This window comes from Lepidochelys olivacea (assembly GCF_965140295.1).
Source record: "Lepidochelys olivacea isolate rLepOli2 genome assembly, chromosome: 2".
In the NCBI taxonomy this organism is placed as follows: Eukaryota; Metazoa; Chordata; order Testudines; family Cheloniidae; genus Lepidochelys; species Lepidochelys olivacea.
Window position 1 is genome coordinate 237,216,427 of NC_140412.1, and position 15,844 is coordinate 237,232,270.

Consider the following 15,844-nt stretch of genomic DNA (forward strand, 5'->3'; position numbering starts at 1 on the left):
CCCCCTCCACAGGATTTGGCAGGCCGGGAGTGGGAAGAGCAGATTTGTGGGGAGTCTTTGCAGGGAGCCTGGGAATGGGGGAGTCTGGCTTTCCTCAAGAGGAGGGTGCCAGGCAGTGGCAGGCACCTCTCTTCCCAGCATTTGGGGGGCTTGTGCGAAATGTTTGGGAAGGGGTCCCTGTCCCCAGGGAGGGGGCGTGTCTGTGCCTGGGGTGGGTCCCTCTCCCCAGAGCACCTCGGTGTGGGGGTGCTGAACGTGACACGATTCACCCACTGAACTCGGCTGATAGGCCAACAGCACTTCCTCACAGAGAGGGAAGCGGCGTGCCTGGGTGGGGGCTGGTGAGAGGTGAACGAACAAGGCTGGGGCCGGCTGCACGCCTTGCCCCGGCCCTGGCTGTGTGATCCGAGCCGGCTCGCTGCTCCTCGCACCCGCTGCCCCAGGCGCCTTCTCCAGCCCGGGCGGCCAGGCCAGCCGGGGAAACTCCAGCAAGGTAAGAGCGGCGCGGGCCGCTGCCAGTCAGCGGCGGTCACTGGCCCGGGCCCGCTTGCTGGGGGAGGGTGACTTTGACCTGAGGCTCCCTGGGCAAAGGGGCGCAGAGCCACCTGGTGCAGGTGAAGGTCCGGGGTCTGCCCCCTGTAGGTAGCCCCGCGGCTGGGGAGGGAGCGGCCCCCCAGGGACAGTCTCCGCCCGGCCACCTGCCCGCCGCTGGGTGGGAAAGGGTCGCGTGCGCGCTCCTCTCCGCGGGCTGTTTCGCCATCGCTGCCAAGCTTCCTGCCGCGGAAGCTGCAGCAAGCGCATCAGCTCCAGCCGCTCCGTTTCGACAGGCGGGCGCCACCCTGCTCGCCCAGCCTGCGGGAGGCCCGGGCGGAGCGGAGGGGAGTCATGCCCGGGGGCTGGGGAACTTCAATGGGGAGGAGAGATGAGAGCCCCGTGTCCCTGCGGTCATTCTCTGCCACCATGGGAATGACCCCTCTGGGATAGGGGAGAATAATGCTGCCTACTCCCCTTCCCCCTTTTATGAAGAGCTTTGGAGATCCCCAGATCAAAAGGTGCTAAAAGCATAATACATTATGTACAGGCGTAGCACAATGAAGCCCTGGCCCCATTGTGGCTTCCTGGCATTGTTGCAATATAAACGTTAAATAACAAGTGGGCCCAACCCTGTACCCGTTACTTACCATTGTAGGCCTTACTAGGACAAGTGATCTTAATAAAGCCAAGGGGGCTACTGTGTGAATAAAGGCTTCTCCGGGGAATAAGAGTTGGGGCTGGATCATTACTGCACATGGTTCTGTGGTTTCCTGTGGAAATTCCTCATTATGGGGAACTTATTTTAAATTTCCCTCCTATTATAAATAGAAATCAAACAGATGACTGTGATCCTAAAATTGCATATTAGGTGATTGAAACTAAAGGATACATATTATGCTATACCTGGTGTTATAAAAGAAATGTACAGTGGTAAGGATGAACACTTTGCACTGAACACATCAACTGGACAGAACTGAGTATAGTGCACCAAAGAAGAAAAACAATCGTATTTTAAATACAAATTGAGGAAAAGACTCATTTAAAAATCATTGTTAGTATTAGCTGGATTTAAGAATAAACTGTCCTTTTTTCTGGAAGCCACAAATCCCAATGAGTTAATTACTTGTGGCATTCAGTACCCAGTATGGGCCTTTATTCATGCAAGATTGTAATCTGCTTAGGATATCTAAAAAACTGGTATCTCTATCTTCAGGGCAGGGAGTATATCTTTATCTGTGCTTGCAAAACATGAGGTCATCTAAGTAAATGATAATGAATATAGGTTAAGAGAATTCAGAGAACAACAATAATGTTTCCTCTTTTACTTCTCTGGAAAAACATTTAGGGCCAAGTTCTCCTCACCTTACTCATGCAAAGTAGTTCTATTTAAGACCACGTAATGGAGCAAGGCAAGCAGATTTGACCTGGATAAAAATAATTTATTAATGTAATAGTAATATCAATTTTCATTTGATTTACCATACTTGGTATTATAGGAAGTCTGTTTTTGTAGTTAAAGGTGCTGTTCTTCTCTGCAAGTTAATTTTCATTAATGTTTATTAAGTATGCTTCAAGGAGCATTCTCTCTCTGTGGGCTAGATTCTGCAGTCCCTATTGAGAAAATACTAGGATTAAATGTAGTCAGGCATTTAACCCTGGACACTACTTTTAGAAAGAAGGCTGAACCATGAAAGCTCATTATCATGGTTCGTTTAATTCTGAGCCAAAATACGAGCTTGGATGTGTAATCCCAAACTTCTTCATTTTCAGTATTTTTAGATCAGGTATTTATCTCTTGCTTTTGATTCCTTCTGCAAGTTCCCCAAAATCCTTGTTTTTGGCTACAGATGTTCACTTTTAACAAATACCAGTTTCATGTATAAATCCATTAATGTCAGAGTTAATGAAGTTTCACACCTCATATTGTTTCAGTATTATAGCATCATCTTTACAATAATGTTCTGTTTTAGTAGAATATTGATCCTTACAGTCACTCACTATTGGTTTCAATCTGATTTTTGTCCCAGTGTCATAGCTGTAAAATATATGCCATCGTCTTAATGAAGTGCTAGATTAGGAATGTCTTTTTGTTTAAGTATTTTACATGTCTTATTTATTATCTATGCAAAGTTGTGTCCTGTTACAGCAAAAATTGTGCTTAGATCTTTGGGGCAGGGACCATGTTTTTGTTCTGGTTTGTACAGCACCTAGCACAATGTGGGTCCTGATCCATGATTAGGGCTTCTAGGCACAAATAATAATAAGCCAAACCTGGCATGGCCTAAATAGGTGGAAGTGCCACATTGTTTACTGTGGAGATCGGATTCAACCGTGGCATAAGTGGGCACAATTAATGGAGGTAAATGGGAATATAACTAGGGTTGAATGTGCTCTGTAGAATTTTATATATGAATGACATTGCATTACAGTTATGTAAAATGTAAGGCAGCAGAAGGCAATTTCCATTAAGCCACTGTAATTGTCATGTATCCTGATTAACAATACCTTTCTGTTTTGAAGAAAAGGTACTTCCTTTGTTTTTAGCAGCAAGTTCATGACTTCACATTTCTGCGTTTTGTTTAATTTCTTTTAATTGAAATGGCTCTTAATATCCTGTAAGTTGCATATTAGAATTTAGTATTTAGTAGAAGAACTTCCTTAAATTCACACCAATGGCTGGAAGACCTGACGTGAAGGACTGCATTATGTTAGCTGAGAAGTAAAACTAAGAGTAACACATCAAAACATAGTGTACTTTTAAAGTGATTTGTCAGTTGTTGTTTAGTTTTTAATTAGTGATAATGCTACGTGGTATTCTTGTAGAATATTACTACACCATATACTGGTCAATGTAACCAAGGATTATTCCACCCTCACATCAGTTTTGTGCAGGATCAATTCCACTGAATTCAGTGGAGATATTCCTGGTTCATGCCATTTAGGCACAGATGTTTGTTTTTAATGAAATGAAAGTTAGGTAATATGAGACTCCACTGTGGAGACTTCACGCTGAGAGATCTGCACAAAGATCAAGGATAAAATATAAGCCTCAGCATGCAGAAATATTGTTATAATGTGAAACATTGCTCTTTAAAAATTCTCAGATTTTTCCCAGAACATTCACTCTCTTCTCCCCCCTGCACATTTTTTAATTAAAAACACCTTTCCCCCAGTGGATGTTCAATGCATTCGAACACACATTTTGTGCAAGTATCACTTCAAGATGTATTTTTCATCTGCAATATCTAGGTAGGTCAAATGGAGACAATTAACTCTGCACTATGGGCTGTGACTGTCTGGGGGAGGTTTCAGGCAATCAACAAAGTAAGATGCATAGTTGAACAACCCTGTTTGTTTTAGCTTTTGAGAAGATGGTATGTATGTTTGGAAAATGAGTAGTGGGGGTATTGCTTGTTGTTCTTTTCTTTAAACACTCCCTGTGAATGCTACAATAGTAACAAGCTGTTCTAGTGGCTGGAATCAAACAACGGACAGGAACCTTAAAGACTGAATTGAGTAATTTGTGTTTCAACTCTTGCTGCAAATTGTTGATGGGAATCCCGATCGCTTAGTGCACAACATCCTCAAGCAGGTGCTGATGCCTTTTGAATTCAAGGCTATATTCATTATGTAAACAATTGTGTTGGTGTCGGTTTGGTTTGCATTTCATTTTTAACACTTTACTGTGCTACCTATAACTTAACCATGTGTCAGGCCTTGAGCAGCCTCTACAAACTGCCTCAGTGATGTGTCCGCTAAATGCATTCTTCCATGTCCTAATGGAACATTAAAAACAGGAAAAGGCTAAATTCTGCTCTAAGAATGAGATTTAGCCAGAACATCTCTCTGGGATTTAGTTGCTTTAGTTTTACAAACATTTCCCAAAGACGTAGGTTTGGGGTGTCCATTTTTAAGTTAGTAAAGGTAACCTCAGTTGACAGAGTGGAACATGTAGAGCTTTTGTCTAAACTTGTGTTTTCTTTGATCCTGTGTCTCTTTAGTTCTTTATTTTTTCTGCAGTAAAACCTATTCAAGGGGGCAAAAGATGGTGACTCAGTGCTTTCTTAGCGTCGGGCAAAGAACCTGCAGTTCTTATGAGCAGAGCAGTTCAGAGTCACCCTGATTCTTCCTCCAGTGGCAAACTATACACACACTGTGAGGAGCAGGATATTGCTTAACTAATTCAAAACTTGGTGGTATTTGTTACTTTTAGCGTGTCTGTACAAATAAACTTTTCCGCATGACCTAGATGTTCAGCCTGGTGGCTACATAAGACACAAAGGAGAGTCACTAGTCACATGGTGTCAGGACCAAATCTTTGTAGGTAAATGAGGCGCAGAAGGATTCTGCATTGTGGCCTATGGCTACCCTCACTTATTCAGAAGTATAGTCTGTGGAGGCTAGCTGTCCCAGCATGCAGTGCTGCATCTTAAGGCACGGTAATACTACGGGTATACTATAGATGTGGGTGACTGAAATCCACTCCATTTAATGCAGGTTACCTGCAGCCATCAAACTCCTATTAGGCTGCAACTCAGTCCCTCCCAATGGCTCATAGTTTGGCCACCCCAGGGCTAAGAGCCCTTCTAAGTACAATTACTGCTCCAGTCTTCTTCTGTAAAAAAAAATGTACTTCCTCATCCCATTCAGAAGAAAAGTCGGCATTTCAGGCCAGACACTTTATATGCCAGACTGATTCTCAGTGGAGAGAAACCGTGTTATTTGTACAATTGTGCTTCCTGCAGGGAAAGTGACGAGAGCAGTAACTAACTGCTGATCTAAAATTCATCTAAGTTGAGGGGAGAGGGAGAGATCCATCTACTGATTTGAGAAAAAAGTTTAACTTTTTAATAGTTGCTATCAAACTACTCTGAAAATTCCCACTTTAAAGTTGCGACAGGAAATAAAATCACTTGTCGCCTTTTATTCACAAATTGGGAGCAAACATTGTAAATGAAAAAAGGGTTATGTGAGCCCTCATTTTTAAGCAGAGTCTCAGAATGGAGTTAGCTGGGGATGTGGGGGGATGGGGGAGAAGGAAGGATATCTGAGAATCATCCACTTTTCTCTCTCCTGGAAGCTTGAGGAGAAACTAAACCATCCCAGTTTCTCCTCTTTCACAGCAATAGTGAACCATGTCCCTTGCGTGAAGCCACACCAACATTACTGTCTAGGGAAGCAATGGATCAATAGGTTGGATGAGATGAATAGTTGGCCTAGAATACAGAGGCATCCCTTGCTCCTTTGGGAGTGATTTCATTGTATGGGGAATTGCTCCTTACTTATTAGAACATCTGATGTTTGCAAAGTGCTTTGAGAGGCTCAGATAAGTACAAAGTAGTATTATCAGAAAGCTTTCAGAGGACACAGGGGCCAATGTTAGAGCTTTCATACCATTGCAGGGAAAGAAGAGGTATCAGTAGTATTGGGAAACACATCCCTGTCAATTTATTTCACTTTCGCTCCACATCAGCAGGCAACAAAGCAAATTCTTCAGTACAATGCCAAATCAGCTAGCACTATTTTTAAACAGGTCAAGATATATTGAAAGAAAAGATAAAGAGTTTTTGGAAAGGGATATGAAGAATATAGTTTATAGGGAAGGGAGTAGAGTGTAATAACAGAGACTTTTTCCATTGGATCATATGAACTGGAACCATAAACTCACTGAACATTAAATCCATCCTCATCATCATATCCACTCATTATACTCCACATCTGAACATAGCCATTATATGAACAACATACCCCCATATCTCAATGTCTGTACTTTGACCCGTTAAGCTTTTACCCCCAATCGGGGAGATTGCAGATTATGTATTCCTTACGCTACCCGTTCCTAAACCGAATTTCACACCCCTTGATCATCTGTACCTTATTCCCTGATAACCAGAAACTTCTATGCTTAAAATCTGTAACGTTTTCTTTTTACTTCAACATCATCTTAATAAAATTATTAGAGTACACAGGCCCTGATGTATGAGCAACATTTGGCAATCCAAATGCAATTGTACTCTATGCCCCCAACACCCTCCCTCTCAAGATTTTCCTGCCCTCTCCCCAGATCTTTTCCCTAATGCTCCAGGATCGCTTTGCTATCTACAGGAGCCCTGAGAGTAAGGCTGCCTATCCTCTCAGCGAGTGGTTCTCAAACTGTGGGTCAGGACCCCATTTTAATGGGGTCACCAGGGTTGGCATTAGACTTGTTGGACCTAGGGCTGAAGCCAAAGACTGAGTCCCACCACCCAGGGTTGAAGCCATAGCCCAAGGGCTTCAGCCCTGGGCCGTGGGACTCAGGCTTCAGCTTCAGCCCTGGGTGATGGGGCTCAGGCTTTGACTTTGACCCCTCCACCCAGGGCGGCGCTTCAGTCCCTCTTCCCAGGGCTATATGGTCATTTTTGTTGTCAGAAGGGGGTCTCAATGCAATGAAGTTTTGAGAAATGCTACTGGTGTCTCAGTTTTTCAGGGGATGCCAGATGACTAGTTTCCTTAGACATTTTGGGGATCCTACAGATGTCACTGCTGCTGCCTCAATCTACATGAAGTTTAATCTAGAGGCTATGTATTGCAGCAGCAGGGGAAGGAAATGCTTCTGGACAGTGTTGTGCTGACGGCTTGGAGCTGAGAGATGTCAGTTCTGTTCATTGCAGCTTGAAGGCTAGAACTGCAGCGCTAAGGAAATCCCAAGGTAGTGTATTTTGGGGTTACTCTGGCAATCTTGGAAGACTCAGCCTACACTCTGCCATTTAAGAAACTGGGCAGGTCTTATTCCATGCAGTGGTGAGTGGGATTCTTTGATATGTGGAGGAGGATATCCATCAGACAGTGGCCAGATTCTCTGTTGCTCTGAATCTTGTGTGGTCATTTGCACTCCGGTAAAATGGACTCTAAAGCTCTATGAAATCAGAATGGTAATGATTCAGACTCACTTTGCGCTGGTGTAAATGACTGCACCAGGTTCAGGGCAATGGGATCTGATACGTAGGTCCTCTAGGATAACTGTTATTGATCAAGGGAGAACATGGCCACACCTGGAAGTCCCCCAGAGATGGCTGCTTCAGGGGAGTGAGCACTCAGTAGCCATTGGAGAGCTAGGTTGAAGGAACAGCCATCTGGTACGGAGGAGAGAAAGGAAAGGGATTTGAAGGCCACTGGGCAAATTCTTCAGAGCACATCAAAAGTAGTGGGGGGAAGGGACTTATAGACAGAGGAGTGATGGCCCTGGGAAGGAAGAGGGCAATCAAAATATTTGCAGCTAAAATGTCTTCCCTGTTATTGTTCAGAAATGTTAGGGTCTCCACCCCTCAACAGGCAGGGACACTTCTTACGGGGCTTCTCCTCTGAAGTGATTTTTCACTCACACTATGAATGTGGTTACATTCTCATGACTGTTACTATTAAAGTGATGGACGCTGCCTGGAAAATATGAATAAGTATTAATACACGCCATGCATCTGCTGCTACTGTCCCTCATATCCCTGACAACAGAAAGTTCTCCATTGTCCTCAGATAAGCCCAGTGATAGACTAGTGCTTCAGTGGACACTTTATCATCCTGTGCCTGGCAGGGAGAAGCTACAGAAGGAGGGGTAAATCTGACTTTAGCCGCACTGCTAGTCCATGGTGGTGAGAGAGCAGCTGGAGCAGAAGGCCCAATGCAGGCTTTGCCTGACTCCCACTCAGGAGCATTATCAAGGTAACTTAGGGAATGGAAGATGGGCCTTCTAGCACTCTGCCCCATCCCCCAACAGGTACCTTTATTCATAGACTCCAGGAAACAAGCAGTCTCCTCAGTCCAAAATTTTAAAATTAGATAACTAGTGTATCCATCTGATGGAAGGGGACAGAAGACTAGTAATGGGGCACCGAGCCTTCCACCTCTGGATTGCTTGTAAGAGCCCAGCCCACATCAGTAGCAACTGAAAGTTTACCAACCTCATGGCAGTTCAGTGAAGTTATTTTGGTGTATAAGCTTTCGTGAGCTACAGCTCACGAAAGCTTATGCTCAGATAAATTGGTTAATCTCTAAGGTGCCACAAGTACTCCTTTTCTTTTTGCGAATACAGACTAACATGGCTGTTACTCTGAAACCTGTTATTTTGGTGGACTCAGTTCAGTTCCCACGGCTGCACATTTCAAAAAGCCTTCACCACAATTAGTACCCTTTTCGCCACCCACAAAAAAAAGGTTGATGGCTGACTACATATGGACTGAGCTACTCTCCGCTCCTAGAGTTGTGCACCCACCAGGCCCTGGAGGGAACATTAGCAGACCAGCTTGAAGCTCCTCTGGGTGCTTGTGCTGTATCTGACCTGCAAATAATGGCCTCCAGCGCTGACAAGCAAGCAGCTATCACAAATACAAAATTCTTATGCAACTTTTTAAAATAAGTTTTTTGTTTACAGTTATATTAGAGGAAACACAGGAACAAAGTTATTTTTGAACTTGGGAGATTCTCACGCTTCAATCAGATACATTGCCAGTAGCCAGAGGCTTATCATATCCCCAGAGGCACACGAACTGTACCTGAGTTTTCTGGCCATCCCCAGCCAGCACAACCCCTACAAGTCCCTCTGGTGGAGAAGAGGGTTGCAGACATTGCAGGGTTCTGGTGTGAGCAAACTTTCTGCTGTTACCCTGCACCTGTTTAATGCTGTGCACAAAGCAGGGTTGAATGCAACCCCATCTATTTAAAGTAGTGTTTTTGACCTCTAATACTTTCTGACTCAAAGTGATTATTATTTAACAGCTGAATATAGCACATGGGTTTGCAGGCTGCTTCTCATGGTGAGTAAAAATACAACTCCTCCCCTGCATAGCTTCCAGTAGAAACTGATCATGACTAACAGCTTCCAGATCATGACAAGAGAGGACTCTGGGCAAGATAAAAAGACAAGTGGGATGGAGGGAGGGCAAACATAAGAAGCTTGTGCACTTTCTTGGGCAGTACAGATCATATTAGCACCTATTTCCCCCCTAAAAAACGTTAATACTTAGAGAGAATTAACTGGAGGATCATAGTGTGAAGGACTATGGAAAAGGGTGGGTAAGGAGGAGAGATTTCAAGGGAGGGAGGCAGGGCATGTGGCATATAGAAGCCTGAGAGATGCTCTTTGGAATAAAGGGGGTAGGAGTGAAGTAGACTTGCTGGAGGTCAGGGTACAAAGAAGAGTGGTGAGTGTTAGAAGAGTGTTCATAAAATCCTCTAATTACAGAAGGATGAGAGTGTTGTTTCCTTAGTAGCTAGGCAGTGCCAGAGCAGATTTAAAATTTTTATTAAAGCTAATGTTAAAAAATTATATAAGACATAGGTTGAGAAAAGAGTGTCTGTATATCTGGGTATAGTGCTTAGATTATCCAAAAATACAAAATATGTACCATATGTATCGTATGACTTTAAAAACAAAATCAGCATTAACCCAAATTTAGGTGAATAAATTTAAGAATACAGTTTAGATATTAGCATCCAAGTATTCGGGTATATCATGCATGAAAATTTATACAGAGAGTTGGTTGTGGAAAGCAAATATGTCAATGAGTGAAGATTGTCTCTCAGTAATTGAGAATTTAGGGTAGGTTGTCCATTTGGAAATTACAATCCATGAGGAAAGTATTTGTTACTTTCCCCACTGTGCTTCTGTGTGCCTGGAAAGCAGAATAGATTTTTTTAAATGATTAGCTTCTCCCCCGATTCCCCCCTTCAATGTTGTTAGAATTCTATCACAACACAGAAACAATAAGGATGCATCAGCAGCACTGGCCAAAAGACTCTTTCTGAATGCTGCTGATGTAGTTAGTGTCAGTTTGACTGTAAGATAAAACAAACAAACAGCTTTCTCACTTGAGGTAAGAGTTAGGTCCATTTCTGAAAGCTATGTAGTCTATCAGAACAGAGGGTTTTTCTCCCCTTCTGCTGTGTTTTTTGACCAACTTTGGTATCTGGGAGGCCAGGGCTCAGTGGGGAAATGCTTGCGGAGATAAGCCATCATTGTAAACAAGTAAGGGTGTGCACTACAAATGGGCATGGAAGTAGAACACACCCATAACTGCAGCAGCTACAGTTTGGTTTTGTAGTTTGCTGCTAGAAGGGAGGCTAGTAATCCTGATAACCTAGCACTAATACAGCACGGGCGGAAGAGTTGGTGGCTTTAGGATAGGTCAGTTGTAAGTATGGACTCAGCACCAAAGCTAAGGCATTTTTAATCCCATTTTCAGTGGTGTGGATCGTGTCTTTATATAAGATTGGGCAGAGCCCTTCTGGTGTGTCTCTAATAGCCTCCCTTCCACCATCACATAATTGTTGGCTCTTTCCAGCACAGTCATTCAGTTCCCCGCTATCTCGACGGAGGGTTGGGGTGGCATGAAGGGGAACATTCTGTCGGAAAAGCCATGTGATCCTCCTCTAAATTTCCTCTATAGACTCCGCAGAGCAGTTTGCAGCTCTGCAGAGGGTGCATAACCTGCAACCCAAGCACAACTATGCAGATATTCCTTCGGATGGAATGTCCCTTTGTAATGACTCCATGTTTCCCCATAGCAGCACAGCTCCCTTCGTAGCCATTGTCTGAGTCCCCCCATAGCCATTCAGTACCTCATTTTCCTCGTGGTGGAGATAGCCTATCCAAGGGATATAATACAAGACATGAACATTTACCCAGTCTCTGCTAGCCAGAATTACTAAGCCTGCTAGTGAAGGTTCAGAATACCTTCCCCGCTAGTGCTCCTGCTCACTATGAACCTATGCACTTCGCTAGTGAAAGTGTCTGCACAGTAGTTGGTGTACATAAACTAAACTGAAACATATAATGCTCCATTAACATTGGCATTGGATTTTGTATAAAATTAAAAACACACACTTACTAAATTTTCTTTGGATTTGGTCTCTCCCTTTTCCCTGCACTCCTATTTAAATACTTTCTGCATTATATCTTGGGGTCTTTTCCTCCATCTTTCCTGAGTTTATGTCTCCCTTGTTAGAGAACATCCAGTTACATAAAATAAATTAGTGCGTTGTGGCGTAAACCAGTTACTAACAGTCTGGGATTAGGAAGATATTTTCTTTATAGGCAGATTGTTCCATACTTGTCGTTTACAGGGTTTCTTATGCTTACCTCTAATTGTATCTGATACAAGTCATGATTGGAGATAAGACACCAGATTAGATAAACCATTGATCAGATCCAGTATGGGAATTCCTATATATAATTCTTTTGTACAGTAACTTTTTTCCTCCCTTCTCTTGTCTTTAGTTTATACTATCCTTCCCCCTACCCTCAGTATTTTGTTTACAACCTGTGTCCCTCTGATCTCTTTTTAGTTTTTCCCCATCCTATTTATCCCTTGCTGGTCCCCAGATTCCTCCCCTCATTCTCTCTCCCTCCCCAGTCCCTCTCCTCTCTTTCCCTGCTATTTGGGTAATCCACTAATATTTGTCAACAAATCAGAACTGTGATAACTCTTCAGATCTTTGCAGCAGGCATACAACATGGTCTCTACATCAGAAGACACTGAGGGTACTCAGTAAAAGATGGGAACTTGGAGGGAAAACAAGTAACATAACAAGTTTTAGTCAACACTAAACTGTGAAGTACCTAAAAACACTGTGGAAAAATGTGTGAAGAAATTCAGTATCACAGATTTCTTACTGACTGCAATCAATCCTTCACTATTTGAGTTTTGGAGTCAGGGGACCCTAATAATTCTGAGTTTAATTCTACACTGTCTTGCACTTTCTGTAGTCATTTATGTTTGGTGTAAAATAATACCAAAGCACAATTCTCCACTCACTCACACCCTATGCTTGTGGATATATAATCAGTTTAAGAGAGAGAATTAAATTATAAGGTAGAAATAAGATGATCTAGGCTGTTCGTGACACAGAGCAAAAATTCTGTGCTTTTCTGAGACTGAAATCCACACTAAAATTGATGCTAAGTAGAGATATTACTGTGTACAAGGGGTTCTGTAAACAAGTCGTCATCCACAGACCCTCCTCAGGTGCCCCATGCCTTATTTTCCCCTCTTTCACTGAGTGTTGTTGTGCTTTGATGTGGCACAACACTTCAGAAATTCTCTCCTTCTGAACATCAACAAGAGAATCCAACGCAAAGTTTTAAACAACACAAATTAGTCCCTTAGGCCTTGTGTACACTACGCAGCTTTTAGCGACAAGGCTGTGTCGATATAGCCTTGTCTCTAAAAGACAGCAAGTGTGAACACTCTTTTGTGGTATTTTGTTGGCACTTTTGTTGACAAAATACTTCCAGCTCTGCCAGCGGCATAAGCTTTGTCGGCAGGAGCGCTCCTGCCGACAAAGCTGCGTTCACACTGTCGCTTGTGTCAGCAAAACTTTTGTCTTTCGCAGGTTTTTTTTTTTTAAGTACCTGTGAAAGACAAAAGTTTTAGTGACAACTGTGCAGTGTAGACTTACTCTTAGCCTTCACCAGGTTCAGAAAGTGCCCCAGCTTTGTGATCTCCCTTTGTCTCAGGGGCTTTCTGTTCGTCATCTCCAGGTAGTACAGCAGACCCTGGTCACTCTCTCACCCCTGGGCTCCAGATTACACCAAGGAGTGGCCATCCACTGCAGCTGAAATATTCCGCTCTATTCACCACCCAGACCTACTCCCTATGCTGCCTGTTAGTGGTTAGGGTTTCTTCGAACCTTTCCCATCTTCTGCCTATAACCCCTTTGCTGGTTCCAATTTCTGTGGGAAACCTTTAAAATAGTCCTTTGTCTCCCTCAGTCTCTCTGGGCCCTCAAATACAGAAGCAAAATTGCATACCCAGTTTCTGTGCTATAGGGGTAGAATCCGTGGGCATTTCTGATGCTCTTCTTTTGATGCTCTGTGTTTGTTTCTGGGTATGTAATTCTGGAGTAGGCAGCAGGGTACAAGCTGTGGACTTGATTGTCAAGCATTTTCCCATGCCGGGGTCACCCCCTGAGAATTGGGATGACATAGACCTACAGGACGTTCGTCAAAATCTTCCCTGCAATGTTCATGAAGAATTGTGATCCAAGTGGTCTCTGAAGCAATGTACAACAAGCTTATTCATAGTTAAGGCTGCAATTCTGTCATGGAGGTCACAGAAGTCACGGATTCCGTGACTTTCCACAACCTCTGTAACTTCCGCAGCTGCAATGGCCAGTGTGGCTGATCCCAGGGCTGCCAGAGTAGTTGGCCCTGGGGCCAGCTGCTTGGGCGCCTTGTGGCCAGCCGCACTGGGTGCTGCTGGAGCGGCCCCAGGGCCAGCCGCACCAGCTGCAGCTCATGCAGCACTGGGGTGGCTGGCCCTGAGGTGTGCCCGAGCAGCGGTTCCGGGAGCTGTTCCAAGGCCAGCTGCTGACTGCTGCTTGGGTGGCCTGGGGCAGCTGGCCCTGGGGAGCGCCCGAGCAGCAGCCCCAGGGTGGTTGGCCCTGGGGAGCGCCTGAGCAGTGGTCCCTGGGGCCTCAGAGCAGGCATGGCTGGGGGCAGTCAGCTCCCATGGCCAGTGCAGAGGCTAGCCGTCGGCCTGCAGGCCCCCACAGCAGCGGTGTCCTGGGGCCCCCCAGAGCAGCAGCGCCTGGGGCCCCAGGAGCTGCTAAGTTTTAGTTGGGTATTTATATAGTAAAAGTCATGGACAGGTCATAGACGATGAATTTTGTTTACTGCCCGTGACCCGTCCATGATTCTTACTAAAAATACCTGTGTCTAAATCTTAGCCTTATTCATAGCACATGTTGACCTAAACTAGTGATCTTCAGACCTCAGTGGTTCAGGAGCCAAATTAGTGATCAATATTACCCAAAAGAGTCACAGTAGTTTGAATTTATTGTTTCATTTACTATAATACTATGTATTTATATTTCAACAGTATGACGGGGGAAATGTTTATATATATATTTTTTTCTGAGAGCAAAATGACTGTCTGTGACACAATAGCTCAAAATAGCACCCTGCAAACCCCATAATCATCATTCATATATGGTTGTGATATTTCATACAAAACATGTCATGTAAGATATGTGAAAGGTCATGATCTGCTGAAACCCGTTGTTTTGTCAAAATATGTCTATCATTAGTGTGTATGAAATTATGAGACTTTGCTGTATGGTTGCTACTGAAATATGTTGTATGTTTGAGAGTCTCTACTGCTAACCATTCCCAGGAGGGTGTTAATCGACCATTAATCAGTAGGGGAGTTGTAATCAAGGAATTTACAATTCAGTGAGAGTTGTGCAAGCACCACACAATGGGGACTGCTCAGCTCTGTGACTCAGTTGTACAAAACCACCAGGAGGATTTCTCAATCCTGTGACTCAGCAAAGCCCACCAGGACATGTCTAGGCAAGTGTCTTCTAGGCATATGGACTAAGGATATAAAATAGGAGATAGTGGCATCATGCTTTGCCCTTTCTCCTTCCCCACCTATGCGGGAAGCACCAAGGATGCTGAGAAGACAAAGAACTTCAACTGAGGAGACTCATCCCTGGTTTAAGAGAGAAACCCATGTATTACAAACTATAACATCCAGTGGGGTGAGAAAAGTGCTTGATCTAAATACTGCCCAGTGTAATAAGATTTGAGATTTAGATTGTGCACTTATCTTTTATTTTCTTTGGTAACTATCTCTGACCTTTTATGCCTATCTCCTATAATCACTTAAAATCCATCCTTTTGTAGTTAATAAACCTGTTTTATATTTTACCTAAAACAGTGTGTTCTGCTTGAAATGCTTGGGAAATCTCAGCTCAGTTACAAAGGCTAGTGCATGCCCTCTCCACATTGAGGGAGGGGCAGATTGGATAATAAACTTACACTGGTCAGGCTTCTCACCAGGGCAAAATGGTACAGCTCTGCTGTGTAAGGCTGGGGAGCTGTGGGGAATTGGCTGGTGCCTATCTCTACGTGATTCGTGAGAGGCTCTAGGAGCATTCATGCAATCTAGCTAGGTGTGGGGCGGCATATGCTGTTGTGCTGAGTGATGACAGCGCCTGGAGGGTTTTGCTGCATGTCACTAGTAAAGCATTGTGAGAGACAGCCCAGGCTGGAGAGTTAAGGGGACCCAATGGTACCCCAGTTCCAGGTTGCACCCTGGGGATCCTGTCACACTGATCAAGTATTATTTTATCATCTACAACTGGTTACTAACATAGTAAAAGCATCCTGATTGGTTAATAACTTAGACTGGTTAATAATTAAATCACAGTGTTTTAATATCATGTGCTGCAAAGAGCCACAGGAGACACACTGAAGAGCCACTTGTGGCTCACAAGTCTCAGTCTGAGTATCACTGATCTAAACAATGCTAAATGGAAACATTGTCAAATTTTC

General features: G+C 43.9%; 1 protein-coding gene across 1 annotated transcript in view; it reads left to right on the forward strand.

The window, feature by feature from the left end:
* The first annotated feature begins 324 nt into the window (after positions 1-324).
* The window catches only part of APBB1IP (amyloid beta precursor protein binding family B member 1 interacting protein), a 102,163-nt gene continuing 86,643 nt past the window's right edge, over positions 325-15,844 (forward strand). Inside the window, exon 1 of the mRNA XM_084618092.1 lies at positions 325-493. The gene's annotated coding sequence lies outside the window, so the exon portion shown is untranslated. The remainder of the gene's footprint in view (positions 494-15,844) is intronic.